This window comes from Prinia subflava, chromosome Z (assembly GCF_021018805.1).
Source record: "Prinia subflava isolate CZ2003 ecotype Zambia chromosome Z, Cam_Psub_1.2, whole genome shotgun sequence".
Taxonomy (NCBI): Eukaryota; Metazoa; Chordata; class Aves; order Passeriformes; family Cisticolidae; genus Prinia; species Prinia subflava.
In genome coordinates, this window is record NC_086283.1 from 74,285,875 (window position 1) to 74,300,951 (window position 15,077).

The 15,077-nt window shown below is 34.9% G+C and overlaps 1 protein-coding gene across 1 annotated transcript in view; it reads left to right on the forward strand.

Moving 5' to 3' along the window:
• PTPRD (protein tyrosine phosphatase receptor type D) overlaps nt 1-15,077 on the forward strand; it is a 369,891-nt gene that overhangs the window by 100,490 nt on the left and 254,324 nt on the right. The gene's annotated exons all lie outside the window — the stretch shown is intronic.

A 15,077-nucleotide genomic window follows, 5' to 3' on the forward strand; every position in this document is an offset into this window, starting at 1 on the left:
CTTCTCTCAGCCTGGAGCATAATCTTTTGTGCATTCAGTCATTCTTTCTCTTTTGCTTCTGTTCCAGCTCCCCCCTACCTTTAGCACAGTGTCTCTTTGTCTGAGTCCTCACATAAGTGATTTTCCTCCTTTTGCCATATTGTGGAGTACGTATGTCAGTGCTACAAGACATCACAGAGTGAAAAGGAGGTCAACCAGTGGTTACACCAGATGATGCAAGCAAGATTTTCTTTCTGTCCTCCATCATCTGCATTACTTCCTTGTATTTGAGATATGACAGCTGTAACTGTCTTTGCTTACTCAGTTTATTTATCTTTCTGGTTTTGCCCTGTAATATGGGTTTGGACTAGTGGCAGCTGGAGAAGTGACCTTGGTGGCCGGAATTCCCCTGTAGTGGCATACATTCCTTAGTTTCATGGTTTTGGACACCAACCCAGACTGGCATGAAATAACTATAATTATAATTAAGAAAATTATACACCCTGTGGATCAAGCTCCTTTATTTTTGCTCCTTTATTTTCAGCTGGGTTACCAATCTGTAGAATCCTGCTGGTCAAGATGCCCTTAGAGATAAAGTAAGGTCCAGAAAAATCACTATTGGAAAAAGCACTTAGCAGGGACACAACTCTTATGTAGATCACCTGGCAATTGCTCCTTTCTCAGGTAATTTCTAAAGGCTGCCAGTATCAATCAACAGCAAATTAATGAAGCAAAGCAAAAATTTTACCCTATAGAGACTCCTATAACACTTAGAACAGAACTACATTAAGTAGAGATTTAAACCATCCATATACATCAAGAAAAAAACAAAACACTGGCACAGAGAGAAACCAGGATTTATTCTGTGAGTTTTATTCATGAACTTGACACAGGTTCTTTTGATAAAAAAGACAACTTGACACATACGTATATTGGTTTATGTCTTCTAAAACCTTTTAATAACCTCTTTTTATTATTGTTTACACCTTTTTGCGTATAAAAGTTTTTATTTGTTTGCTTGCTGGTTGTTTGGGTCTTTTTTGGGGAGTGAGCGTGAGCATTTATCTTGTAAGGTCTACATTTCTATAAAAGAGTCTCATTCTAATAAGTATTCAAAGAGGGGATTTTCTAAAGTATATGAAAGGTGGATGCCCAGTTCCCATTGATTTTTACCAGGCACTAGGAGTTTAAAATCCCATAGACATTGATCAGGTAAATTAAAATCACTAACAGAATCAGTAGCTGAATGTGAAATAAAATGAGTATCTGTTCTATTTGGATTTTATAATCTAGTTTATCATGGGGTATCTTTCCATTTCTCATAGTTTTGAAAAGGCAGATGTTCTTCAAATGGAATCTCAAAAGGATGTTTATAGGACATGAATGTGGAAGTGGTGCATATTATGCTATAGAGGGGTAAAATTAGCCTATTTCAGCATTGGCATAAATCTCTTACAGAGCTCTAAACCATTGAATTTTATCTTGAATTAGTTTTTGAAATGAATCATTTGATAACTCATATTACATCTAAAGTATATGTTTAGGGTTAATGTATAGCTTACACTTAGTTTTGTTCAGTTCATACCACAATCGTTATTTTAACCTTGTAGATGCAGCCAGTAAAACATTGCAAAAGCGGGAAATGAAGGGAAAAAAGGGCACTTTGCAGTTTTCTCTATCACATTACATCTGCATAAAAAAATTTAATCAGGACTATTGAATGATTAATGAAAAGGAGAGTGGCAGCCACCCACCCAGAAACTCATCTGCCTTTGAAAAGATTTAATTTAGGTATTGGTAGCTCTCTGTTATAGTTCCTGATTTTCCTGACATTGCATCGTTCCACTGGCCCCTTCCCTCTGAAGCATTTTCACACATTTATTTTTTTTGCTTCTTAAGATGTGCTAAATCCTAAATGTTTGCATGGTTCTAGTTGAAAGATACCCAGAAGGGTCCTAAGGGATGAACAGCTCCTTAAGACGGTAAATAGATTATTGTCCTGAAAATGGTAAATTGATAAGTTGGTTTCCTTTGAGAGTTAGTTGTTTATGCCAATTGGGCTGTGCCTTATAACTCAGCTTATCATTTGAGTAAACCTTCTTCTTCTTTTGTGTTTATCCACTAGTCTCTTTGTTCTCCTTTCCAAAGTACTTATCAGTAACAGTTAGCCTTTATTTTTGTAGGCTTATTGAGTCTTCTTTGAAACACACAATCTCTTTTTCTTACCATGGTACGCTTTATCTCTGTGTTTTCCATGTGGAGTGCACTCTGTTGCACATGGATAACTGAAATCTGTGTAAGCTTTACGATGTAATATTGTCAAAGAATACTTTTTTTTTTAATGTCATTAGCATTAGTTTGTCTCCAACTCTGTGAGGAAAGTGTACACATACTCTTTACCAGAAACTTTCTCGCCTTTGAAATAGCTTCATTTCTTTGGCTTTTCATAATTTCATTATTAATTTTTTGATGCATATAATATGTATCCTTTGCAGTTGTCTTTAAGCATTTATCTTGTACTTTTTACAGTGGTGACTTCTCTTATTTCAGTTGTTTCAATACTCTAGATTCAATTTTTTTTAATGTAGCATTTAGATCCTTTTCTATAATGGCAACAAGTTCCATCATAGCAAAAGGCCATCCCTTTTAGCTTTGTATCACCGTTAGCACATATCATTAGCTAATTCTTTTTTCTGCAGCCAAGTGAATAATTAGAATTCTTAAAGTCCCAAAGTTGATCCTGCAAGAACAATATTACAAATTCATGTAGCTTTATAGCTAGGGTTTTTTTGAGCTTAGTTCAGGATAGCTTGTTAATTGTTTTATGTTTCATAAAATAATCACAGTTTGTTTTAACCATTAATTTCCCATTTCATGATGCTCTGCTTAAGAATACAGTGCCTCAATACAAAATATTAGTCATATCGTTTTCCCCGTATCTAAAAAAATCAATTATTTTATCTAAGAGAGTAGATTCATTTAGCATAGTTCAGTTTTGATCAATCACTGTTCTGATTTATCCTGGTAGCATTTTTTTCTTTGTCTCTTTGTCTATTATTTATGTCAAAGCTCAACTGTAATACATATGTTATATGTTTATACACATACGAACTGTGTTTATGTACATATACATGTAGCATGAAAAATATAATGATGTGAAGTTTTTTTTCTTATTGCATTAAATAGAATCCTTTATTTGGATCCTTCTAGCAACATTGTCATAATGGATTTTATTATAGTACAGATAATCAGATTATCTTGGTGTCATTGTGACATGATACAGTGTAGGAATTTCTTTACTTCTTGCCATCTACTTGTTAAATATTTTTCTTATACAAGGTGGTACAAACTAAGGCTCTTGGTCAGTAGGAAACTCTTGGCATGGCTTTAAAAATGTATTTAACTTGCAAGATGTAACAACCAGATGAATACAATCTGTTGCGTAAATTCAGATCTGAGGAGTCCTGCTGAATTCAGTTAAAGTAAAATGTGTTTCATGTTAAATGTCTTTTTGAATGTATCACAGAATTATGCTGATATATTACAATAGCTGGAATTCTGTGAACAATCTCTAGAATTTATTAATGCTTGTCTAGTGCACGTAAAGATTAGCTTAGCTTCTTCATTAATAGCATACACATTTATTCTGAAGACATTTCAGTGCCTTATTTCATTAATGATTAGGGGAAAAAAAGGGCCACTGTTGTCCAGATGGAGATAATAGTGCTGTCCACAAAAGAGAATACTTGCTCATAAAAAGGAAAACAGTATATATTTGGATTTTATCTGGATTTTAATTTTGTAAACATGAAGTGAACTTTGAGTCTCAGTAAATTTCATTGCTGTGCTTAGGTCTGGTGCTTAACCTTGGCTGGTTGATGAGTTCCCACCAAGCTGCTCTATCACTCCACCTTCTCAGGGTCAAAAGATCAGTACATCAGGGCTTGGAAGAAAAGTGTAAGAGACATTCACTCAATTTGAAGCACTGCTGTAAGGCTTATGCTGATACGGAGTCAGGATTTATGGCTGCTGTGTCAGGGGAGATTGAGGTTAGTCCTCCAGGCATGTTATTAGGGAAAGGTTCTTCCCCCAGAGGGTGGGTGAGCACTGGAACAGGCTCCCCAAGGCTGTGGTCACAGCCACAAGCCTGACAGAGTTCAAGGAGTGTTTAGACAATGCTTTCAGGTACATGATGGGATTTTTGGGATGTCTTGTGCAGGCCAGAACTTGGACTCAGGATCTTCATGGGCCCCTTCCTGGATATTCTGTGATTCTGTGGTACTACTATAACATCTGAATTTACAGAGAGTTTGTAGAATTGAAAGTCTCTTGGGTTGTGTTGAAGTAGATAAGCCTATCTACTCCCTTCAGTTTCCTTTCTCTTCATTGTCAAAAAATTGCACAATCCAGGATTGTTTGGGTTATAGTAAATCTTCAAATATGATCTAGTCCAATCCCTTCTGCCATGGGAAAAGGTATCTTCAACTAAGTCAGGTTTCTCAGAGCCCAATCCAACTTGGCCTCAAACACTTCTAGGGATGGGGCATCTACAGCTTCTCTGGGCAATATGTTGCAGTATCTCACGACCCTTATGGTGGCTTCCACTTAGTGTCATTGTCTTTGGATGTGGTCTTCTAGCCAGTTTCTTATTCTTCTGATGGTACATTCTGATAGTACATCAACAAACACATACCTTGCCAATTTTGTGGTTAGAATGTTGTGAGGGACTGTGCCAAAGGTCTTACAGAAGTCTGCATAGATCATGAATTGCTCCCCCCTTGTCCCACTGACAGTTATTGTAAGTAAATTAGTCTGGCAGCATTTGCCCTTGGTATAACCTTGTCTGTTTCCAGTTATCTTGCTGCCTTCATCTGTCTTGCTACATCTTCCAGGATGACCTTTTTTATAGTTTCACTGGGCATGGAGGTGAGACGAATGGGCCAGTCCATGATGTTTCTCTTTTCCCAGTCACTGGACTTCACTTTACTGCCACAACTTTTTAAATATGTTCTTGGGTGGCTTGGCATTTCTGTCTGCCATTCTGTCCCCCAGGATCCTAGGATGTGTCTGTCTGGGTCCCATAAGTTGCTCAATACTTCTGATGTGAACTTTTTCTCATACCATTTTGTTTATTTTTGCGTCTACCATTCAGGCCTCTTACAAGCCCTAGAAATAATAAAAGTAATCCTTTTATAACTAGACTTCCTTTTCCTTCTGAAACAATGCACTTTTTTTTTTTTTTAAATGAAGAATTACAATTTTCCCTAAGAATTTCTATATTCTTTCAAAGAACTCAGAGTGAAATGTTCAATCCCAGCTTCCTTTTCTGTTCTTCATTCTGTTGCATTTTTTTAATTTCAGAGACCAATATTAATACTCAACTTACATATACCAAGAACTTCTTTTCTTGTGATGTAAAATTAATTTCGGTCTAAACTGTCAATAAAATTGCAGTATCTGCTTTACTATTTGTATACTTATTTTATTTTTTTCAGTGTCAAGTAAAGTGCATTGTTCTATTTCAAAAACTTGGTAGCTGTTTAAAATTTTACAATCAGAAGAACCAGTTGAGAACAAAAAGGGTAAGAGAAGTCCACTAGGAATTTTTGCAGGACAGTGATTCTATCAGACTTGCATTTTTAAGATAAAGAGGCCTCTTACAGTTTTTTGTTTCAGGTGAAACAAAATGTAGCATGAAAAATATAATGACATGAAGTTTTTTTTTCTTATTGCATTAAATAAAATCCTTTATTTGGATCCTCCTAGCAACATTGTCATAATGGCTTTTATTATAGTACAGATAATCAGATTATCTTGGTGTCATTGTGACATGATCTATTTGTTAAATATTTTTCTTATACAAGATGTTACAAACTAAGGTAAGTATTACGAACAAATATTACATCTCCACCTTTTTTCTCTCTCTTCTGTTGTTTTAAAGGCTGGAAGACTTTTTTTAACTTCTCTTACTTCCTGGTAACTGCATGAGGTTAATCTTTATAGTCATAGATGTTCTTGGGATCTAGTCAGATTGGTATTTGCAAAGTGTACTTTTGTACTTTACTGAATGTTTGATTGTACTTACTTTAGGACATGTAATTGCTAAAAACCCATGCACCAACAGTATTTCATACCACTTAAAACGTGTTCTCACATTTAATAGCCATTTCCTTCATATGAAAAATAATCAGAAAATAACTTACATCAGTTGAGCAAATGCTGCATGTTATCCATGAGCTATCAGTATGCCCTCCTGGCACAACAGGGTGCATTAGGAAGAGCATTGCCATCAGGTAAGGGAAGGTGATCCTGTCCCTCTGGTCAGCCCTGGTGAAGCCTCACCTGGAGGGCTGTGTCCTGTTCTGGGCTCCTCAGTGCAGCAGAGACATGGAGCTGCTGGAGCAGGTTCAGTGGAGAGTAGCAAAGGTGTTTAAGGGACTGGGGCAATCTCTATTATGAGGAAAGGCTGAGGGAGCTGGGCCTGTTCAGCCTGGAGAAGAGGTGACTTAGAGGGGACATCATCAGTGTCTATCAGAACATGAACGGAGGAAGTCAGAGGATAGAGCCAGGCTCTGCTAGGTGGTGCTGAGCAGTATGACAAGAGGCAATGGGCAGAAAATGATGCACAGGAATTTCTACCTGAAAATGAGGAAGAACTTCTTTACTGTGCAGGTGACAGTGCACTGGAACAGATTGCCCAAAGAGGTGGTGAAGTTTCCCTTACTGGGAATGTTCATGAATTTTCTGAATGGAATCCTGTGCTCTGGGATGGTACCCCTTGGACTCGGAGGTTGGACCAGATGACCCTAATGGCAGCCTCTTCCAACTGTACCCCTTCTGTGATTCTGGGATTAGCTTTACTCTGCTACTTACTTGCATTTTGGTCTTCAAATTCAGGAATGACAAGCTTTTAACTCTTACATGTCATATGAAGTATAGCAACCTTGTCAAACAGTAGTCTTAATTTTATATTAAAACAGTGCCTCTTTGTATCTGCCTCTTGTCATTCCTTCTTTGTTAAGAAGACAAGCTGTCTGTCATAAAAAAGTTTAATCTTGAAGATGAAGCGAAGTGAATCTTGCATGTACTCTCCAGAATTTTTATAATAAATAAGGCAGATCTATTATGTTGGGGAATAGATTGTGAAAACGATTTTGTACTTTTTTTTTAAGGGTATGTCATAATATTTTTGAGAAATAAAGATCCAGGAAGCTTTTCATGCTCTATTACTTGAAATGTTGAATTGCAGGTATTCTCTTTCCTTTATTTAAAATCTTCTAAAACTCTTTAAAAATAAAAATAAAAATTCCATTCTTCTCTGAAAATCTCAACCAAAGGTAAAGCTATTATTCTAGTAAATGTCATGAAATATTTTAGCAAACTGATTTAATTTCTTTTCTCCAAATCAGATTTTGGAAATTGCCCCTTTTGCTTTTATGTGTGTGTGTATTTGTTTGTGAGTATGTGTGTGTGTAAATTTTCACATCCTGAAAAACAAAGATGCAATTTAGTGTTTACAAAAATGTGCAGTCCTTAAACCACTCTCTGATTGTAGAAATGTAACTTAAACCAAGCTTCTGGTGCTTCTATCTTGCTTATATATAGAGGAAAATTACTATTTTAGAAGGTAAAATATTGCTTAACCACCTTGTTCTAGTTTTTGATAAGAAATTTAAGAAAGAATTAATCAAAATATCCCAAAAATCAACTTCATGTAAGCATGTACATGGTACAAGTAAAATTTCTAGTTTCCAGAGTTTGGAGTTTCACTGTTGTGGTGGCATTTGGTTACTACTAAGTCCATTTGGTATAAAATCAATTCATTCTGCAGCCCGTATTATCCCTTTTTTTTATACCTCTGTAATACCTCTTTTGTAAATTAAAAAAAAAAAAAAAAATCCAAACCAAGATTCAGGACAACACTACTTTGTGTTTGTAACACCCCTTGCAAAAAGTACAAAGTTTTTGTCCTGATGGTTTTTTTGGAGAGCTTTTTTGTGTTCATTTAGCTTCAAAGCCCTTCCTGTTCTGATAAGGAATATATCAGAGGATGCAGGTTATCAGGCTTATGAAAAGGATTTTTAATTTGTACACGCACTGTTTCCATATCACAACGGGAATGTTTTCCACCTTCTTCTTATTGAATGTATTTTTATTTCTTTGTTTTATTTTCCCAGCTCTAGAAAATTTTTGCTCTGTAAATTTCAGACATATGTGTAACATTTAAGTGCTCAGTCTGATAAGTGCTGCAGAAGTTGTTTTGAAGTATTTAAAATAAAGGAAACTAAAATCAAGGTCTAGAGGAGTAACTAGTCCTAGAGTTTGCTTACAGTATACAAAATCCTTTCTTTCTGATTCAGCAACATGGTTTTCCAGTGTTGAAAAGTTAGTATTTATGGCAGTTCTTCAGACGTGCACTCTAATTTTCCACAGAGTAAAGAAAAATTCTCAGAATGAAAACCCTCTTTGTGAATGGTTTGAATGAAGTTATCATTCATGAGAGCTCTTTGACATTGCTGCAGTTGCTAACCCTTGGATCACAACACAGTCTAAATATAAAGTATGGTTTAAAATGTAAAGTACTTTTTTAACACCTTCTTTTTAGGTAAACCAGTGAATAATTTATTAAAACAAATATGAAAATTGTAATCAAAGTCCTAGGAAGTATTGAGAATATTGCAAATTTTATTTACAATAACACAATAATTATTATTTACAATAATTTTATTTACTGCTGGACAGTCTGATGCTGTGAGTGAGTACTTCCATGAAGAGAGAGAAACATTTTATAACTGGTAAAACTGTGTCAGTGTTTTAAAGGTCTCAGCTTCATTGTAAATATCCTTTAGTTCACCTAAAATCACTCATGTAGTTGTATCAGTTTTCATTAGATAGAACAAGGAGAGGAGCAATAGGCTTGAAATCACAACTGTAGTATTCCTTTCCCTATTCTCATATTTCTGCCCATATTTACCAGCTATAAGCCTTTTTCTTCCAGAACTGATTTCTCATATATTTGAGGAAAGATCATGGCATTAAACAAAAAGGGATCTGTGTATGGAGTCAAGGGAAGAGCAATTATTCTGTCTCCATGCATCCTTCACCATTCAATTCCAGCATGTTAGAGGGATCTTGAAATTACTACAAGTCGTCTAGTACCCAGTGCCTTAAGTGCTGCCCAGATGCTTGTGCTCCTAAGGGACTTTTGACCAGGCTCATATACTCCAAAGCATCTGCTTATGAAGTTCCATAGTATTTCTAAATTTGGAGTGTTACAATTTTTCTTTGGATAGAAGAGCTTTTTAGGTAGTTCTGCTTTTCCCTCAAGGCACCACACATCTCTGTTGAAGTTACTTAATCTTTTAACACTGACTACTCAACCCCAGTAGTGTCACTGGGGCAATGGGAAGTGTCTTTTGGTGGGATATAGGGAAAGCCTGTACTAGAGAGCAGCTACTGTTTTCAGGAAAAGCCAGGTAAAGCTTTGGGTGACAGAAAATGAGCTGTGAGGTAAGATACTTTTCTCATGAGAAGAACACAAGTGACTGTATATCATCAGCTGCAGAGCAGCTGCAAATTTCTGCCATCTTGTTGGTCTGAAGGAAAAAAACCCAAATATTTGCTGTTTCTAGGATCAGGATATGCTGCTTTATAGCCTTTTGATATATTTCAGCACATCATTTGGGGTTAGATCTGAACATATATGGAGATGAAGTGACTGAGAATCCAAGTCAAAAAAAAAAGGGAGAATTAACTGCCTATTCTTTTACATGAATTGCATGATCTGTTAACACAAATTTGACTGACTGAGAGATACATTAATATATCCTGGAAACTGTGAAGAGTTTTTTTCTCTCTATTGGTATATTTTTTATAAATATACCAAATTTCCAATCCTTCCCCCCCTTTTTTGTTTCCTTTAAGATACCAATTTTTCTATTTTATGTGCATATGTGAGATTTCTCAGTTGAAGGTAAGTAATGATTACCACTGCTTGGCATATCTTCATGTTTTTCCCAGTGCCCAACATTAGAACAGGTTCACTGAAAGACCTCCTTTTTGTAATGAAGACTAAGGCTTATCTGGTAAGCATGAAAAATTCGGAGACGTAAGTAGTGGCTGGAGAGTCGTCCATGACTCTTTTAATCACATCAAAAAACCCAAGATACCTCAAACAGATGAGCTATTTAAGAAGTAATGGCTATGTAGACTACATTTTTGAAGGAGGAACACGAAGCTTGATTATTCTTTTGATGAAACTGACTGTGGGTTAACATATGAGTGGAACATGTTTTATCACTGTATTGATCACATTATGCATTGGTTGTAAGTTGTGTAGATAAATAAATTACTTTTTCATGTTGCTAGGAAGAAGAGGATAATTTTTTTTCATGAGAAATCTTGTTTGTTTTCATAAACTTCCATTTTTATTGGTTCTTGTGTTACGTTTGCATGTGATAATGAAGGCAGAGTCATATAAAACAAAAATTTTGACCATAATAATAATATCTTGCTATAACCATCTCAACACTTTATTGATAAAACACTCTTCACATATATATGAAGAGAAATGTGTTAATTTTTGGAACCTGAGGTTCACTTTTCTTTCATAAGTAGCCTGTTAGATGCATAGTAAGGAAAACCAGTAGCATTCTTAAGAAAAAGAAAAATTTGATTCACTAGTAATTCCATTCCCTTTTTAAAATTATCATATCTACTTACAACAGGATCTTTTTGTGCCTTCTTTAAATGGGTATATTTTTAAGAGCTGTGTTATTGGGAAGAGCTGTATTGAAATCCTTGACTTGCATATATTTCTGTCTATGGGTATGAGAGAGGTTAAAAAAGAGGGAGAAAGCTTGTGGACAGTTCTAGTTGCATGTATGTTTGCATATAAAGGTTGGACCATGCATTTGTAGGGAGGGGCTTATTTATTCTTGCAAGCTCTACGTGCAATTTCTTAGTGTTTGGAGTTTGTTTTGTTTTTTGGTTTTTGTTTGTTTTGGTTAGTTGTTTAGTTGGTTGGTTTGGGTTTTTTGGGGTTCATTTTGGCTTTTGAGGTGCTTTTTTGTTTGGGTTTTTTGTGGTTTTTGGAGTTTTTGTTGGTTTTTGTTTATTTGTTTGTTTTTTAGTTTTGTTTTTTTTTAATTTAGTAAGCAGCATGGCAAAGACGTAAAGAAGCTAAGGAAATAAAGCATCATTTGGCTTTTTACCACAGAAACTAGTGACTTTTCTATCAGACACAGCATCAGAAGTTATCAAAGCCCATTTAATCATGCATGGTAATACTCAAGTTTAATTAGAAAATAAAGGTAAAGATTGTTCTTAAAATAATAAAATACCACTTTTAGCTAAGTATGTAGTGTTTCACTGATGCTTACTGTAAGTTCAAGAATGCAGTTATTTTTAACAGATAACTTTAAAAAATGACATGTATAGTATATGGACTTATGTAACATTTTTGCATATTGGAATTTAAGCCTAAGACTTTGCAAGGATTTGTAGTGTGTTATTAAACTCTAGTTAATTCATAAATACTGTTTTACTTCTTGAATTTTGAATAGTCTGTGATATTCTTAACAGAACCTCAGCTAAATCATACCAGCTGTGGACAGTGATTAATGCAGTGAGCAAGGAAAGCTCAGCATGCATGAAGGGAGAGCATAACAAGGACAAAGCAGACACATTGTGGATTGTAATGAAGTTGGATTCCCATGAGGGGTAGCATCATAATATTACTTTTCTCTCTTTCTTTTTTTTTTTTTTTTAAATTAGATATTCGCCGTTGACTATTTATTTTCTAGGTTATGTTTACTTATTCTCAGGTGGGCCAACTAACATACTTGAAAAGGCAGTGCACTTAACAGAGATTGCAGATAAAGGTTAAAATTAACAGTAGGTTCCTACTTTAAAAGTGAAGTTCATATTTTCATATTTTCTTTTACTGGCATGCAGTATTGCTTACAGAGGGCTCAGGTGCTATTCATTAAAATCACACATTTTTGATCACATCTTCCAACAGTTTTTAATTGTGGTGGGGTGCTGAATTTGTCCCACCCTGGCTTGATCCTGATTTTTTTTAAGTAAAATACAAATCAAGTAAGTGTTCTGTCCAGTAAAACATGATCACAGAAGTGGTAAAAGCTCATTCCTATTATCAGCCAGCAATCAAGTAATGTTATCATGAATCAGCATGAATTAATATGTTCATAGCAATTCTGTTATTCTTTGTAGAACAATGATAGTCTGTTTTATGACTAGACGTTACAGCTGTGAATACTGACAGGAGAAATGCATGGTACCAAGAAGTCACTGACTTTCTCTATTTGAATTGTAATCCTCACTCTGTCTTTATTTTAATGAAATTTACTACAAATTGCTGTCTCTTCTATCCATTGTTGGTAAATGTGAAAATAAAATAAAACCAAAACAAAAAACTCTAACAAAACTCTCCAGTGATAGGAATGAGTTTAACCAAGACATTCTGCAGTAAATAAACCATGAAGATATTAAGAGTTGTGTAATATACATAAGTGTTCAATATAAATATTGAAATGGTGCACCAAAACTAAGATAGTTAATGTGTTTTTATGTGAACTACAGTTAATTGAAATGAATTAGAATTGAAGAAACTTAAAAATAAGTTTGGTGTAGTAAGCATATTTCTTTTTATGAAGCTAAATCAAGCCTGACTTTCTACATTTTATCATAAATCAAATTTACTTGCTCAGTAGGATGATTGGACTGGATGATCTGAAGTGTATCTTCCAACCTGAATGATTCTGTAATTCTGTCCTAAGATTTGCTTATCAGAAATCCTAGCTGAACCTCCCCATTGCACACATCTTTCTGTGAGAGAACCTCTGCAGCTGCAAACAGTGCTTAGGAGAGGTGATTTTTGGCTAAAAATTTGATAATACAGACATACAGTTTTATTTTCATTGTACTCCGCACCAAATCTTAACTTTTTTTCATTTCAACTCCTCTTAGCTTACATCAGACTTCCCAAGGCAATTTTTGTTTGAGACCATTAAGCACTAATGTTTTTCTTCCTGAAGTCTACCAGCACTGAAAATTAATTTTGCCTGTATGTTATTTATTGTACCATGACAACTACTACTGTCATTATACTCTGGTGGGATTAATAGTTCTTCTGACTGAAATGCGATGTTTCAAATTTAGACTATTTTAATGCCTCAGGAAGGTGTTCTGCAAAAATTGGTTCACATTTGCATTTTAGTTCATCTCTGGTTGCATAGGTGTCAGAAATGGCTAATGAAGATAGTTGGTTTCTTCATGGAAATAAATTACATTAAGTCACCTACTGGAATGATCTGCTGATTTTATACAGGTAACTGTCAACTATGAAACAATGGTAATGTTCACTTCCTACTTACATGGCTGGATTTGAATTTAGAGAAATGACACACTTATTTTCTGAGCATCCCAGTAGTTGTCTAGCTCAGCATGTCTCAGATTAGTTACTCTCTGCCTTTGTTTTATAATGCACTTACACATATATTGGAGTACCTGTAGATGTATTGTTAACTGAAAATATTATTTCAAAATATTGTAAATTTACTCTGTTTCACTGGCAAAACTGCTTCCTAGGCGAGTTGTTTTTTTCTCCGTAAGATACTAATGGTTTTCCAAATAGCAAAAGTGTGCACAATGAACATCAATTGTAAAACACAATGGAATTATCTTTTAACTGTTTAGTCTAGGCACTTACATATCTTTGGTCAGAATGTTTTTTATTTATTAATAGGTGGTAGTAGAAGTGGAGTTTTATGTCCAGGGATAATGATGATTTTAAAATACAGCTGAAGTTGCAGGGCATTTGATCCCTCTGTAATAGGAACTGTCTACATCTTAAAATGGGATTTTCTAATACATCTGAACTATGGAAATAAAATGGGAAATGAAATAGGAAACTATGCAGTAGAGCACATGTTGAACTAGGTTTTGTTCTTCTTCAAGTGGGTATTGTTTTCTTAGCTCTAAATATATGGCTCGTAAAAGTGGCCCAAGGGAGCCAAACCTTTTATGTGTTTTAATAAGCTAAGTGCTTTATAAAAGAACCATTTATGGTTTTATTTTAATTCTAATTGGATATTAAGAACTACTGACTCTAAATCATACGTAGCTTATTACAGGTTTGGGTTCACAAGTAGAGGAGTGGAATAGAGTTTACGCTTACAACAGTAGTTGTAGATTTTACATTTTTTCTAATTTCTGCATAGTATTTCATCACATTTTGAAACACACAGGCTTAACTTCAAAACATAGACAGACTGTCATTCTGCAATGGAGCAGTGGGCTCTGAGATGTTAAGGCAGCGCAGATGAGGGATAACACAACACAGGGCATGACTGAGGCCAGAGGTGGCTTCACATCCTCAGGATCATGTTTAACAGATAATTTTCAGTTCCCTTGATAGTTGCTGTGATTTTGATTAGCATCACATAAGCAGATAAAGAGGTGTCACTGATGCTGAATTGCACCATGTGTAGAGAGACACACTGCAATTTGTGGAGTTACACAAAGAAAACTGTACTGATTTGACTGAAGTCAGGGCCTCACAGTCTAGAAACTAATGAATATTTGCATTGCTAATCTTTTCTACCAAAAACCTGTATTTTGTGTGATGCTTACATTTATTTATTTTTGCAGATAGAAAGTATTTCAAAAACTCTTGGTAGAGCATGTAGTACTTGTGTTTCAGTGTGTATCAGTTTCTGCTGGGCTTGTGTTAAAAATAAATATTGACAAATGAATTTTTTTTTAAATTTATGCATACTGTGCAGATGAATGCTTTTTCAATCAAATGTTCCTTTTATGACACAACCAAACAAGTACTGACAGAGAACAGTTATTGGACCATGCTTGTTAAATAAATCCAGAGGTTTAATAATTTTTTGTTACTAATCATAACAAGAATGGTTTCTGTTTCTACATGTGATAGAAGATTTTAAAAACAAAGATTTTGCTTTCCCTATGAGTTATTTTAAAAGTTATGTTCAAAAAAATTTTATTACTATTTCTCAGCTTTGAAAAGCTAAGAATTATTAAAATGAAGTAAAGAAAGAACACATAGG